The sequence below is a fragment of the Carlito syrichta genome, unplaced genomic scaffold (assembly GCF_000164805.1).
Source record: "Carlito syrichta isolate Samal-C Ts95f unplaced genomic scaffold, Tarsius_syrichta-2.0.1 Scaffold315412, whole genome shotgun sequence".
Taxonomy (NCBI): domain Eukaryota; kingdom Metazoa; phylum Chordata; class Mammalia; order Primates; family Tarsiidae; genus Carlito; species Carlito syrichta.
The window spans coordinates 231,851-237,937 of NW_007259508.1; the positions used below are offsets into that span (position 1 = coordinate 231,851).

At 38.8% G+C, this 6,087-nt stretch overlaps 1 long non-coding RNA gene across 1 annotated transcript in view; it reads left to right on the top strand.

Annotated features, from left to right (window-relative positions):
* Positions 1-875: 875 nt before the first annotated feature.
* The window catches only part of LOC110594447, a 32,231-nt gene continuing 27,019 nt past the window's right edge, over positions 876-6,087 (top strand). The window contains exon 1 of the long non-coding RNA XR_002481259.1: positions 876-1,205. This is a non-coding gene — a long non-coding RNA (uncharacterized LOC110594447). The remainder of the gene's footprint in view (positions 1,206-6,087) is intronic.

Consider the following 6,087-nt stretch of genomic DNA (forward strand, 5'->3'; position numbering starts at 1 on the left):
CCCTTGCAGAAAAGTTTGAACCTAGGTCTCCTATCTCAGTGATATTCTTTGTATTAAAAACACTAGCAATTCCCTCCCACAGATTCCATTCCTGCCTAAACTAGTGAGGTCAGTTTCTATTGTTTTGTAACCAAGTACACTCCATACTATGCAACATTAGATATTTTTGATGCTAGAGTGAACATATTTTAAAATTTGTTATGGTGAGTATTGTATAACTCTGAATATACCATAAACCATTGAATGGTACACTTAATGGGTATGTGAATTATATCTCAATAAAGCTACTTAAAAATAACATTAGTACTATTTAGCCCTAAACGGTTCTGGGAAGGAAAATACAGATCGTGTCTACTAAGAGTTAATACAACGAAGTTTAGAATCTTGAATAAGAAAGCCTATTTTCTTGATATTTCTGTTGTTAATCACTCCAGTCTCACTTCATTTTCCACAGACAAGGGCTTTTGTCATGCAGTTTCTCAGCACACCACTTTACAGTTCAAAAGTGGAAGCTTAAAAGTTTCCCCCACCCTCATAGAACATATGCATTTGGAAGAAAGGACAAGAATCCACTCCCTCATGTAGCAGACCCTCTGGTGGTTCTGTCCCAATTCCCCAGCCACTTCAGAGTGAAAAGCAGTCACCTAACACCTGCTACTTAAAGCCCTTATCAGCCATGTTTTTACTGTTAATCTCCTTCTGATAAAGTGGTTATTTTTTCAAACTGTGAGTATTGGTGATATGCAGGAGGGACAAAAATATTGTACCCTCATTCAGTACCCTCCCCTTCTCTTTTTGCCACTTGATTTTCCTGTTAGAAAAAGGTGGTTGCTTGTAACAATCTCATAAAACAGTCTCTGGTGTTTACTAGGGAAGGCCAGCCAGAGAAGTGGCCACCTGTTTGTTGAAAATTGGGTTTCTGGGAAAGCTGCTGCACAGGTGTGTGGCAAGGTGTGTCTGAGGAAGCTTGACCTGCTTTCACCTGGAATGATTTGCTCTGGCAGTGGAGTTCGTAGTCATCCTGGTTTTATGGCAGTCAGTGGCACAGGAAGTTGATCTGTGTGTTCTGGGGAATTCCAACAAGCCTCTGTCACAGTTCACTAGCATTCTCAGTATTTGGGGGCTGACTGGTGTACATTTGGGGGCTGACTGGTGTACAATTGAGACATCAGCAAGTGCAGGACATGGACTGACAGAAGAAGCAGGTAAAATTTCTTTGATAGTTTTCATATCCTAGATGAAGCATATTTCTACTCTTTTTTCTTTCTCGGGTGGTTCTTTGGGAAGCTGGCTTGGTGCATGCTTCGTTTTGGTGGTGTGCTTGGGTGACGGGGAGAGGACAAGTGGTTAGAATGATTGTTCAGAGTAATCAATTTGGAACTTCTCTGGTGTTTCTTCATATTCCTAATGTGTTTAAACATGTATATTAACTTAAGGATCAGATCCAAGAGATTAGGATAGCAGAGGACAATTAAAAAGTTCAAGAAATTGGGACATACTTCTCTTTTAATACTGTGACTTTGGTATTGGTACTGTTATTCTTAAGTTGGATGGTACTACACAGTGGTGGTTGTATTATTCTTTATATCTTTTTTGTTTGTCATATATATTTTAAACATATACACAGTTAAATATTAAAATAAATAAAACAGAAAAAAGATTGGGTATTTAGGGCCGTTACAGAGAGGCAGTTTAAGGCGGTAAGGGGGCAAAGTACAGTTTGAGTTGCCTTTGAAATTATAAAATGAAGAGACCACCAGTTCAGTACAGGTCTGAATAAAAGCTGTTTTAGTACAAACTGTACAGTCAGATTGAATCTTAATGGAAATAAATGTTTTTCTATATATATAAGATGAGAAATTTCCTAATGATTTGTGTTAGTTTCTGAACAAAATTCAAATCATGTTGAGTCAGGCATTATAGAAAGTCCTGCTGATCGTTAGTCATTTTAGTTCTGTGGCAAGATTACTCTTCAGACTCTAAGTTCATCCTATCCCGAACTACCAGGAGTGCCGAAAATATGTATACACATTTTAAGAGATGTTATCTATGTATTACTTTTCGAAGTTGAATTAATTTACAGTAACAATGTGTAATTGCAGAAGTCAAATGCGACTTTTATTCATCTTTTGTTATTATAGTGAATATTTTAACTTTAATACAGTTTTTTCCTTTCTTAAATGTGTATACATTTTTTTGGCACCCTCTATATTATTCTTCCTACTTTTCTTATGTCTTTCTCTCTACTCTTCCTGTATTTTGTATCTTTGGTAATTGCATGACTTTACCCAGGTAGAAAACTTAGACCTATTTCTTGAATGTTTTACTTTCCAACCTTCTTTCTTTGTCCATGTATAACCTTATTTCTGGAATGGCTTTTTCTCACCTTCTCTGCTTAATAAAATCATATAGTACTATAAGAACTCCTGCAGTTTAACCCCCGCTGCTGACTACCCTGCTACCCCAGATCCAGGCTGAAACTAGTATTCTCTTCTCAGTGTTTTTTTGATAGCACTGTTCTTTCTTACTTTCTTTTCTTTTTTTTTTTTTTTTGAGTTGGAGTCTCATTGTCGCCCAGACTGGAGTGCAGTGGCCGCTCCTGGCCACCGCAGCCTCCACCTGCTGGGCTCTGGCTATCCTTCCGCCTCAGCCTTCCAAGGAGCTGGAACTACAGGTGCACGCTACCTCGCCCAGCTGATTTTTTGATTTATTGTAGAGATGAGGTCTCGCCAAGTTGCCCAGGTGGGTCTCAAACCCACGGGCTCAGGCAGTCCACTCACCTCAGCCTCCCAAAGGCGCGGGATTATAGGCTGAACCACCGAGCCCGGCGATAGCACTGTTCTTAATACTGGTTTGCTAATTAATTAAATAGTATGTTGTCTGTCTTTATTGCTACACTGTGAACTTCTTTAGGGTGATTTTTCATTGAGTTTTCTTCACACCACACAACCTAATACATAGTAGATAGTGAGTAAATGTTTATTTATTGAATAAAATTATTTCTCATATGGAAATAAGCCCCTGTGTAGTGGTCCTCTATGCCCATAAGATGGCAGCAGAGGAATGTCAGTTGATCTACTTGCATGCAACACTCCCAAAGACCTTATTTTGTGTTTGGATCAGTTTGCAGATCTATCCCATTGCATCTCAAGTGTTTTAATATAGGGAGTGCAGATGTTTTCTGGCACATGGCATCCCTCTATGTACTTCTACTCTGATGCTTCTTCACATAAGAGCAGGAGGCACGAGGTATAAAAGCTCCCTGGGTTACAAGGCAGGATACCTAGTATACTCTTCAGTTAAGCACTTAATTTAGCCTTCTCAGGCAAACCATTTAATTTCTCTAGTCTCAGTTTCTTAATCCAGTCATTGGTGGAGTTAGATCTGTAGGTAATATTGGATTCTAAAAATTATGTTCAGGTGGTATATTAGAAGTTCAGAGAAAAATGTGAATGGTTTAGGGTAGAGTAGTTAGAAAGGGTTTTGCAGAGCCAGTAGAGGTAGAATTTGGGTTGACTTTCAAGCATATGAAAGGTTTAAATAAGATAGAGAACTTATGTTTTTGAAAATGTATTATTTGCCCAGTACCCTGCTAGATGCATTTAATCTTCATAACTTTATGAGATAAGTACACATAAGAGAATGAATTAAGGCTCAGATAAAGGAACCTATCCAGAGTCACAGAATTAGTAATGAAAACCAGGATTCAAGACCAGGTCTTGAAACCTGTGCTTGCTCTTCTGCACCCAAGCTAATGCATCTAACAGGTCAATCATAATTGGACCATTCTATACTGTGAGCTTGGCAATATGAGTACCATGGTTAGAATTGCTTGGTATTTCTTTGAAGGGGAGATAGAACTTCTAGGAAATGAGTAGTTGTCTTGGAAGCTATCACTTCTGAAAACAAAGCAAATTGAAAACTTTTTGTCCTCTCTGAGAATCTAAATGGGAAATACGGTTCTTTATTTTATTTTATTTTTTCCTAAAACCAAATCTTATGGGTCACCTGGCTTGTCAAAGGTTTGGGTGAGGTATAAGAAGTTTCTTTGAGAAGAGTTCCAGAGCCCGGGGCATACATATTTCTATTTTAAGAAGTATTTACTAGAAGTATTTACTTGGGCAACATGATGAGACCCTCATCTTACAAAAAAATTAAAAAATTAGCCAAGCAGATGCCTGTAGTCCCAGCTGCTCAGGAAACTGAGGAGGGAGGATTGCTTGAGCCCAGGAGTTTGAGCCTGTGGTAAGCCGTGATTATGCCTCTGCACTCCAGTCTGGATGACAGAGTGAGACCTTAACTAAAAAAAAAAAAAAAAAAAAAAGTATTTAAAAAATGAAATTGGTTGATTATTTCTGATTCTTCTTTCAATGATTTTGCTTACTCTTCCCCAGCATCTCATAGATAACCTGAGGTAGTACACTTTTAAATTTTCCTCTGAAGAAATCTAGTTTTCTAACCTGAAAAAGGGAACTAGAATGTGATGCACTTGTGCTGAAAATGGCTCACAGATCACTGGTATGTAAATAAAATAAAATAGTACCTCAAGAATCCTTCAGGAACTAAATTCCTTTATAATGAAGATGACAGTGTTTAGAAGAGAAAACAACACACAAAATTCATAAACAATGGCAAGCAAAATGGCAAGCTTAGCTATATTTATGACAAAAATACACCTGCACAAAGATTTTATTTGTCCTTGACAGGTGCTTGTCTTTCCCATCATAATGGAACTCACCTTTGGCCCTGCACTGCCCTCTAGGTTACCGTGTCCCACTCTTCTCATTACTGCTAGTCTTGAAATCAAGTCCTCTAATTTCTCTTTATCCACTTTCTGGTCTCCTATTCACCTTTCAGTCTATTAAAATAGAAATTCTATCCCACCCACCAATCCAGTGAAATTGTTCTGGCAAAGATCCCTGTAGAGTTCCTAATTGCTAGATTCTTTAGTCACTTTATCTTTTACCTTGAACTCTTGGCAGCAGAGACTTTTATAATACAGACTTTATAATGTTGACCACTACCTGCATACATTTTTATTCTACCATAACCTCTATGATACCGTTTTTTTCCTAGCTCACTTCTGTATTTCCTGATTGCTCCTTCTTAGTGTTCTTTTAAGCCCTTTTTTTCACTGTAAGCACCTTAAATATTGTTCCTCAGGCTTCTTTCTTTTTTCTTCCCAGGTAAGTATATTAAGAGCTGACTCATCCAGTTCGGTTGCTCCAACTCAGACTTCTTTGCAGAGCTTCATAACACTACATGTAAAGGACTTATTTAGGACACTGCCAGACTTCTAGTAGGCACTCCATAATGATAGCCATTTCTGGCCATTATTTTTTTCCTCTTTATTTCTTATTTCCTTTCCTCTTTATTGACTTAAAATATTATTATAGGTATGTGTTTCTGTAAGAGTTCTCAAGTCCTCTTTAGAAAGAGGGTATAAACAAACTAGTAAACTAAGCCATTCTTCCCTCTGACCTTAAAGAGGCAAGAGAAAGTCTGTTCTCATATATTTTTAAGACCAACCTGGGCAACAGCAAGACCTCATCTCTACCAAAAAAACCAAAAAACAAAAATTTAGCCAGGCATGGGGGTGAGCGCCTGTAGTTCCAGCTACTCAGGAGGTTGAGGAGGAAAGGATTGCCTGAGTCCAGGATGTTGAGACCACAGTGAGCCATGAGCGTGTCACTGCACTCTAGCCTGGGTGACAGAGTGAGACCCCAAATAAAAAAAAAGAAAATGTTTGTTAATGATTCTGCGTGCCATTCAATTGAGAAACTTGGAAATCATACTATAGAAGCCTTTGCCTTCTTTACTTTTCACATTCAGTCCATCACCAAGTTCTGTCTGTAATTCTTCTTTTTTTTTTTTTTTTTTTTTGAGTTGGAGTCTCACTCTGTCACCCAGACTGGAGTGCAGTGGCCGCTCCCGGCCACCGCAGCCTCGACCTGCTGGGCTCTGGAGATCCTTCCGCCTCCGCCTTCCAAGTAGCCAGAATTACAGGCGCGCGCTACCACGCCCAGCTGATTTTTTGATTTTTATTGTAGAGATGAGGTCTCGCTGCCCAGGCGGGTCTCGAACCCG